The sequence below is a fragment of the Arachis duranensis genome, chromosome 3 (genome assembly GCF_000817695.3).
Source record: "Arachis duranensis cultivar V14167 chromosome 3, aradu.V14167.gnm2.J7QH, whole genome shotgun sequence".
Classification (NCBI taxonomy): domain Eukaryota; kingdom Viridiplantae; phylum Streptophyta; class Magnoliopsida; order Fabales; family Fabaceae; genus Arachis; species Arachis duranensis.
Genome location: NC_029774.3, coordinates 101,753,285 through 101,762,937, shown reverse-complemented (window position 1 = coordinate 101,762,937; position 9,653 = coordinate 101,753,285). Strand labels below are relative to the sequence as shown.

The window sequence follows — 9,653 nt, the reverse complement described above, 5'->3', positions numbered from 1 at the left end:
TGTTGTTGGATTCTGACCTCCCTGCACTCGAAATGGATTTTCTGGAGCTATAGAACTCCAAATGGCTTTCTCAAGGGCTTTGGAAAGTAGACATCTAGAGCTTTCCAGCAATATATAATAGTTTATACTTTATTCGTGATTAAACGACATAAACTGGCGCTCAACGCCAGTTTCATGCTGCATTCGGGAGTCAAACGCCAGAAACACGTCACGAACCAGAGTTGAACGCCAAAAACACGTTACAACTTGGAGTTCAACTCCAAAAGAAGCCTCTGCACGTTTAAAGCTCGAGCTCAGCCCAAGCACACACCAAGTGGGCCCCGGAAGTGGATTTCTGCATCAATTACTTACTTCTATAAACCTTAGTAGCTAGTCTAGTATAAATAGGACATTTTATTATTGTATTAGACATTCTGGATTGTATTTTTGATCCTGTGATCACGTTTTGGGAGTTGGCCATTCGACCATGCCTAAACCTTCATCACTTATGTATTTTCAACGGTGGAGTTTCTACACACCATAGATTAAGGGTGTGGAGCTCTGCTATACCTCGAGTTTTAATGCAATTACTACTATCTTTTATTCAAATTCAATCTTATTTCTATTCTAAGATACTACTCGTACTTCAACCTGATGGATGTGATGATCCGTGATACTCATCATCATTCATCCCTATGAACGCGTGCCTGATAACCACTTCCGTTCTACAAGCGAAAGCTAGAGTGTGTATCTCTTGGATTCCTGATGCACGACGCATGGTTGCCCTTACCTGACAACCGAGCCTTCCATTTCGTGAGATCAGAATCTTCGTGGTATAAGCTAGAATTGATGGTGGCATTCATGAGAATCCGGAAAGTCTAAACCTTGTCTGTGGTATTCCGAGTAGGATTCCGGGATTGAATGACTGTGACAAGCTTCAAACTCGCGATTGTTGGGCGTGATGACAAACGCAAAAGAATCAAGGGATTCTATTCTGACATGATCGAGAACCGACAGATGATTAGCCGTGCCGTGACAGAGCATTTGGACCTTTTTCACTGAGAGGATGGGATGTAGCCATTGACAACAGTGATGCCCTACATACAGCTTTCCATGGAAAGGAGTAAGAAGGATTGGATGAAGGCAGTAGGAAAGCAGAGATTCAGAAGGAGCACAGCATCTTCATACGCCTATCTGAAATTCCTATCGGTGATCTACATAAGTATTTCTATCTTTATTTTCTGTTTATTTATTATTATTATTATTCGAAAACTCCATAACCATTTATTATCCGCCTGACTGAGATTTACAAGATGACCATAGCTTGCTTCATACCAACAATCTCCGTGGGATCGACCCTTACTCACGTAAGGTATTACTTGGACGACCCAGTGCACTTGCTGGTTAGTTGTGTGAGGTTGTGAAGAAAGTTCTGAGTTATAAACGTGCATACCAAGTTGAATGCCATTATTAGAGATCACAATTTCGTGCACCAGTCTTTCCCCAAAATGACAAAAAACTGTTGGTTCTTATAATCTGAATGACAAGGATTTTGATGGTGTGGGTTTTGCTACTGAGCTAATTGCGCCTCATGGTAAGATTCCTTTGGATGATGTGCCTTTTCTTCATCACCTTGATTTTATTACCAGTAATAGTATTCAGATGGCCAATATTGCTGCGGTTTTATCGCGGGTTGTTATGTAGTCTCCAAGTTCGTGCCACTAAAGCTTTTATGAAAAATGCCAAGTCTGAATATGATAGAATCAAGGGTTTGAAGGATGAGCTTGATGCTAGGGTGATTAAGCTGGAGTTGGATGTGGAGAGGGAGAAATCTTGAGCTACTACTGCTGAGGCATCGACCAATTTGGCTGAGGAAATGGCCAAGAAGTCCAAAGAGAGCTACACTTGCACATATGCCGAGTTGTTGGAGACTAGGGAGAGGCTTCAGTCTGCCCAAGCTAATTATGCCGAACTTCAAAGTCATCTAGTGGACTGTGTGACTGATGCATATGAGAACTTGAAGGCCCAAGTCCGAGTTCTTGCCCCTGAGCTCGGTCTAACTCTATTTAGTAGATAATATAGTGGAGGATGGCAAGATTGTGCCTGCCCCGGACAATAAAGATGAGGGTCCTCCTCTTGTGCAACCAGGGAAAGTCTCAGCAGCTTCAGCTTCTTCCGTCCCTTCAGAGGTTAATTATCCAGAGTCCAAGCCTGATGTGCAAATTCTGAACTGGTCGGATGGAATTGTTAATACTGTCCCGCTCTCGACCATTCCTCTTCCTTCAGCCAAGGATGCTTCTACTGGGGAGAATTTGAATCCTTTATGACTTTTCTGTGCTTATATTATAGTCCGACTTGTGGACTTTTGAACTTGTTTTTTGTAACTCTTTCTGTGGTTGACTTTTTTGACATTTGGTTGTTTTTTAGCAACTTTATTTTGCAAAAATAAAACACTTTTTAGTTAAACCTCATCAGGTCGCTTTCTATGGATTACTTTTTATAACTTCTTGCATTAATCTGCTTCTATCGCTTTCACCTTGCTGACTTCTTTATAATCGGTCGATGAATTTGGTTTTCACCTTGCCGACTTCTTTGTAATCGGGCGATGAATTTGGTTTTCACCTTGCCGACCTTTTTTGTTATCGGGCGATGAATTTTTGCATTTTATGAGATTAGATTAATGCATTTTGGTAGAAAACTTTTTAGGGAATTTGAAAACTTTATTCAAATAAAAAATAGAAATATAAACAGGAGTATATACATATGAGTGCTTACCCTTCTAGGTCAGACAATTTTGTAAACCTTGGCCCGGTGCCTCATTAAAAAACCTTTTCAGGAAAAAGAGTGCACCTTGACCTAAGATCTTTATTACTTTCTAATTATAGTACTTTCTTAGGATATAGGCATGCCATGACCTTGTTAGCTCTCGCCCCTCGAGGTCGGACACCTTGTAGTAACCTTTTCCCAGTACTTCTACAACTCGGTAAGGTCCTTTCCAGTTAGCTGCTAGCTTCCCTTCTCCTGAACAATCTGCTCCGATATCGTTTCGGATTAAGATAAGATCGTTGGTGGCGAAGCTTCGTTGGACTACATTCTGATTATATCTCAAGGCCATCTGACGCTGTAGTGCTTCCTCTCTAATCCGAGCTCTTTCTCGGGCTGCTGGAAGTAGGTCGAGCTCCTCCATTTGAATTTGGGAGTTGGCTTCTTCATTGTAGAGGATCCTTCTAGGAGATCCTTCTTCTATTTCCACTGGAATCATTGCCTCCCTTCCATAAGCAAGTCGGAAGGGTGATTCTCCTGTGGTTGAATGTGGGGTTGTCCGATATGCCCAAAGGACTTGTGGGAGGTCTTCAGCCCAAGCTCCCTTTGCGTCATGTAATCTCCATTTTAACCAAGCCAGTATAACTTTGTTGGCAACTTCTGCCTGTTCGTTGGCTTGTGGGTGTTCTTCGGATGTAAACTGGTGCTTTATTTTTAGGTCAGCTACCAAGTTCCTGAAACCCGTATCGGTGAATTGAGTGCCATTATCTGTGGTAATGGAGTAAGGAACCCCGAACCTTGTGATAATATTTCTATATAGAAATTTCCAACTTCTTTGGGCGGTGGCGGTAGCTAAGGATTCTGCCTCAATCCATTTTATGAAATTGTCTATTCTTACAATGAGGAATTTAACTTGTCCTGGTACCTGGGGGAAAGGTCCAAGGAGGTCGAGCCCCCACTTTGCGAATGGCCAGGGCAACGTAACAGTGATGAGTTCCTCTGGTGGGGCGATACGGAAGTTAGCATGCTTTTGACATGGTGGGCACGTTTTGACGAACTTTGTCGCTTCCTTTTGCAAGGTTAGCCAGAAAAATCCAGCTCGGAGTACCTTTTTGGAAAGAGATCGTGCCCCAAGATGGTTGCCACACATACCACTGTGTATTTCTTCTTGAACTTCCTTTGTTTTAGAGGTCTGTGATGCCAAGGCATCTAGGCCAGTTTCACTGACCTTTTCTTTACTGTTTTAGGGTAGTTTCATGCATTTTCTTAGTGAATAAGGCAAGTTTTGGATGAAAATACACTTACACCTTGATTCAAGCAACTATTGTGAATTTCACATGATTTCATGAGGATTTTGCTAGAATTGAATGATAAATTGATAATGCATAATCTCATGATTTTGGTTAGAGCTTTGATGCACTTTATTTGCTTGATTTTAGGACAAAGGAAGTAAGGAAGAACCACGTTAGTACTCACGTTAATCTAGTTAACGTGACCACTAATGTGGAATGGTAAATAGCTTGCAACGTTAAGGAGAAAAGTGATCACCAATAACGCCTGTGAAGCCATCATAAGCCCACGTTAATTGCCACGTTAACTAAGTTAATATGGTAGTTAACCTGGAGACAAAAGAAAGCTCCAACGTTAGTGGTAAACGTGAACACCACTAACGTTCCAAGATTTGGCAATGAGCCACGTTAAGAGTCACGTTAACTTAGTTAACGTGAACTCTAACATGGAAGAGAGGAACAATGCCAACGTTAGTGACACTCACCTTTGTCACTAACGTTGGATCAACTAGCATTGCCCACGTTAGTTGTCACGTTAAGACCACTAACGTGAAAGTTAACGTGAGCTCTAACGTGGAAAGTAGGGGCACTTTGAGCGTTAGTGACAAAGGTAAATGTCAATAACGCTCTCGAAGGTGAGGCATAGCCACGTTAAGAGCCACGTTAGTTACACTAACGTGAACTCTAACGTAAGGACAAAGGGCATAAGGCAACGTTAATGAGAAAGGTGAGTCCCAATAACGCTAGCGAAGATTCACAAGGCAACATTAGTGGTCACGTTAGTGCCATTAACGTTGGAGTTAACGTAGGCTATATAGGGGTTGGAACGTTAGTGAAAATTGTGATTGCCACTAACGTTCTCGAACCCACAATGTCACTAATTCATACTTCTCTGCAAGCTGGGCCCACTAAAGATTGGAACTGCTTCAACTCAAGATCCAAAGCCCACATCCAAGACTTGAAGAACTCACTAGAAGATCAAGAGGAGTAGTATATATAGGAGTAGTTTTGAACTATAGAGAAGCTTGGCACTTTGGAGAACTACTCTCTGTATATTTACTTTTCTGCACTTTTAGCTTGGATGTATTACTTTCTTCCATTTTTCATTTCTAGAGCTAGGAACAACTAAACCCCTTTCATTGGGTTAGGGAGCTCTGTTGTAATTTGATGGATCAATTATAGTTTTCATTCTCTTCTTCTTTCTTCTCTTTTGATTTACTAGAAAGCTTTCGATCTTAATTCAATTGGTTAGTTGTCTTGGAAAAGAAACTCTCCATAATTGGATCTCCTTTGAACCTTGGAAAAGGGATGAGGAGATCATGCTAGAAATGCTTTCTCATGTTGGACCAAATTGAGGTCTAGGTGGATATAGTGACATGTAATCCTCCCAACACTTTGATTTGAAAATACATGTGGTAGAATCAGTGACCAAACTTCATCTCTTCCCATGAGCAATTAAATCAAGGAATTGGGAAATTGTTCAAGCTTAGAGAGATTGGATTACCAAGGAATTGGAATCCAATCACCTAAGATTGCCAAGGAGATCAATAGATGCATTGATTGAGGAAGAGATGAAAATGAACTTGATCCGGAGAATATAACATCTCCTGAGCCCAATGAATTCCCCATTTTTGATCTTCCCCATTCTCTTTATTTTCTGTCATTTATTTTCATGCTCATTACCCCAAATATCCATTTAAGATTCTGCACTTTAAATTCTACTATTTACTTTTCCGTCATTTCATTTTCTGCAATTCTCAAACCACACTCTGTTTAGCTCAACTAGAATACTCTTCCAACTAAAGTTGCTTAACCAATCAATCTCTGTGGGATTCGACCTCACTCTATTGTGAGTTTTTACTTGACGACAAATTCGGTATACTTGCCGAAGGGAAATTTGTTGAGAGACAAGTTTTCATGCATCAAATTTATGGCGCCATTGCCGGGGATTGATTTTGTATCAACAATGTTAAGTTGGAAGCTCGCTAGATTGAGCATTTTTCTTTTGTTTGTTTACTTTATTTAGTCATTTATTTTCACTTTGTTTAACTTCTTCCTCATCCTCTATACTCTCTCTGTTTTACTTTTTTCCTTGTTATTATCTACAATTCTGCTCACTAACCCACTAACTGTTTGATAATTTGCATCACTCACACTAACAATCACTCTAACAAGAATAACATCTTCATTTTATTTCTTGCTGCGTGTTTTGTTATTTGAATGACAGGGAGAAGAGGGGGCACCTCAATTTCCTTTGATTCAGAACCTGAGAGAACCCTCTGGAGATTAAGGAGGGAAGCAAGAGGGAAAGGAGTTATTAGTGCTGAGGAAGAGGAAGAGTACTTTGAACCCAACATGGAAGAGAACTTGAAAAATAATCATGAAGAAGAGGCTCACAACCATGCCAGAGAAGGTCCTGCAAATCATGCTAGGAAAGAAAGGAGAGTTCTAGGATCCTACATCAATCCAAATCCAGGAAACTGTGGGAGTAGCATCCAGAAGCCCACTATACATGACAATAACTTTGAACTAAAATCCCAGCTCATCACCCTTGTTCAGAAAAATTGCTCATTTGGAAGAAGTGCTCAAGAAGACCCCAATCAACATCTAACCACCTTCCTGAGAATTTATGACACTGTGAAGTCTAATGGAGTGCACCCGGATGTCTATAGGCTGCTGTTGTTCCCTTTTTCACTCAGGGACAAGGCATCCAAGTGGCTCGAATCATTTCCAAAGGAGAATTTGACAAATTGGAAAGATGTGGTGAACAAATTTTTGGAAAGATTCTATCCTCCTCAAAGAATTAACAGGCTGAGAGCTGAGGTACAGACTTTCAGGCAACAAGATGGGGAGACTCTCTATGAGGCATGGGAGAGGTTCAAGGACTTAACAAGAAGATGCCCACTAGATATGTTCAATAAATGTGTTCAACTTCACATTTTCTATGAAGGTCTTTCCTATAAGTCAAAGAAGGTTGTAGATCATTCATCAGGGGGCTCTCTAAACAAGAAGAAAATCATTGAAGAAGCCATAGATGTCATTGAAACAGTAGCTGAGAATGACTACTTCTATGCCTCTGAAAGAAGTAACACTCGAGGAGTAATGGAGCTGAACCACATAGATGCATTGCTAGCTTAAAACAAGGTGATCACCAAGCAGCTAGCAGATTTCACCAAGAAGGTGGAGGAAAACCAAGTTGCAGCAGTCATCACTTCATCACCAACTCAAGAAGGAGTGAATATAGGAGAAGAAAGTGACTGGGAACAAGCCAACTATGTTGGAAACTCACCTAGACAAATCCATGACCCATACTCCAAAACCTACAACTCTGGATGGAGAAATCACCCCAACTTTGGTTGGGGAAATCAACAAGACCAAGGTCAAGACCAGAGACGCCACAACCTCAACTCCAACAACAATGCAACCCACCAATATACCTCACAAAGATCCTATCAACACCCACCTAACCACCCTTCTCAACCACCTAATCTCAACCCACCACCACTAACAGAGGATAGACTTTCAAAGATTAAGACTCTACTTGAAGATTTATGCAGAGAAGTCCAAGACAACAAGGTGTTCAAGGAAGAAGTGCGAGCCAATATCAAAAACCAAGGAGAAAACATCAAGAGACTGGAGTCCCAAGTAGGGTATCTATCTCAACAAATTTCCAAACCCACTGATGGATTTCCTAGTGACACGGAGAAGATCCCAAGAGGAGAAACAAAGAAAGTAAGGTGGGAAGAACGTAAGATGATCACCACAAGTGATGAGAAGAGTATGAATGAAGTAGAACACCTCCAAGACAATCAAAAGGGAAACCAGGAAGAAAGGAGCCATGCACCGTAACCCACACTCAAAGAAGAGCGGAAGAAGAAGGAGACACTTAACCCATATGCACCCTTTCCCCAAAGGCTTAAATGTGGTGTAGCAGGGAGAATGTATTCAAGATTCCTCGACATGTTTGCATCTCTTGATGTAAATATACCATTTATTAAAGCCCTCCAGCAAATGCCTTTCTACATAAAGTATATAAAGGAGCTGTTAGCCAGAAAGAGTTCATTGAAAGGTAGACAAACAATAAAGATGAATAGGGATTGCAGTGCTCTCATTCAACCAGGGCCACCCACAAAGAGGAAGGATCCATGGAGTTTTCATATTCCCTGTGTCATAGGAGAAACAATGATTGATAAAGGACTCTGTGACCTGGGAGCGAGCATCAACTTAATGCCTCTATCCCTCATGAAAAAGCTTCAAATCAATGAGCTAACACCCACAGATGTAATCATTAAGTTGGCTGACAAAACTCAAAAATAGGCAATAGGAGTGGTTGAGAATGTGCTAGTGAAGGTTGGAAACTACTTCCTCCCCACAGACTTTGTTGTCCTGGAAATGGATGAGAACCCCATTTACCCCTTCATTCTAGGAAGGCCATTCTTAGCCACAGCCAGAGCACTCATAGATATGGAATGAGGAGAGCTAGTGTTGAGAATACATGATGATCAGCTCACTTTCAATATTTTCAACCTCTCACAAGAAGCAGATCATGATAACAAAGAGTTGATGGAGGAGCCAAACAAGGAAGCACAAGTACCACACATAAGGACTCCTGTGGTTAACAACCAATGTGATAAAAAAAAGCAACAACCAAGTATAATCCAAAAGGAACCAGACCCACCAGAATCACATGAATTAGACAACAAAACCATTCTCAAAAAGGAAACCACAAGGAACAAGTTGGCATCAACAAACAAAAAAAAGGTCCCAAGGGGATAGAAAAAGAAGAAAATCCCTACAGAAGATTTCTCGCCCAGAGATGAAGTAGTCTCTACATACTTCCCATCGATACCACCTCACCTCCCCACTATTCCATCCCAGATGCCTCCAGTGTACACCATCAACAAAATCTTGTCTCTAGAGCATATGGAGCTTATCAACAAGGCCAATAGACATAGGTTCACTGATTGAAAACTTGTCTCTAAACAAATTTCCCTTCGGCAAGTATACCGAATTGTCGTCAAGTAATAACTCACAAAAGAGTGAGGTCGAATCCCACAGAGATTAACGGATTAAGCAATCAATGGTTAATTGATTATCCTAGTTAGACGAATCATATTGGAGTGATAAGTAACAAGGAAATGTAAATAGCATAAAAGTAAAGAAAGCAATAAAGTGCAGAAAAGTAAAATGGCAAGAAAAGTAAATGTAAGAACTAAAAATAAAATGAACATTGGGATAAAGAGATATTGCAATCCTCCGGATCAAGTTCATTCTCATCTCTTCCTCAATCAATGCATGCATTGATCTCCGTGGCAATCTTAAGTGATTGGATCCCAATTCCTTGGCAAACCAATCTCTCTAAGCTTGAACAATTTCCCAATTCCTTGATTTAATTGCTCATGGGAAGAGATGAAGTTTGGTCACTGATTATACCACACACATTCATAGATCAAAGTATTGGTAGGATTAAATGTCACAATATCCATCCAACCCCCAACCTAATCCAATGTGAGAGAGCATTTCTAGCATGATTTTCTCATTCCTCTTCCAAGGTTCCGAGGAAATCCAAGTATGAGCAATTTCTCTTCCAAGACAATTACCCAATTGGATGAAGATTGAAAG

At 40.8% G+C, this 9,653-nt stretch overlaps 1 non-coding gene across 1 annotated transcript; it reads right to left on the bottom strand.

Moving 5' to 3' along the window:
• Positions 1–6,839: 6,839 nt before the first annotated feature.
• On the bottom strand, positions 6,840–6,946 carry LOC127746208 (small nucleolar RNA R71). Its single transcript, XR_008007828.1, has one exon. It is a non-coding gene; the product is annotated as a small nucleolar RNA R71 (small nucleolar RNA).
• Between the last annotated feature and the right edge of the window lie 2,707 nt (positions 6,947–9,653).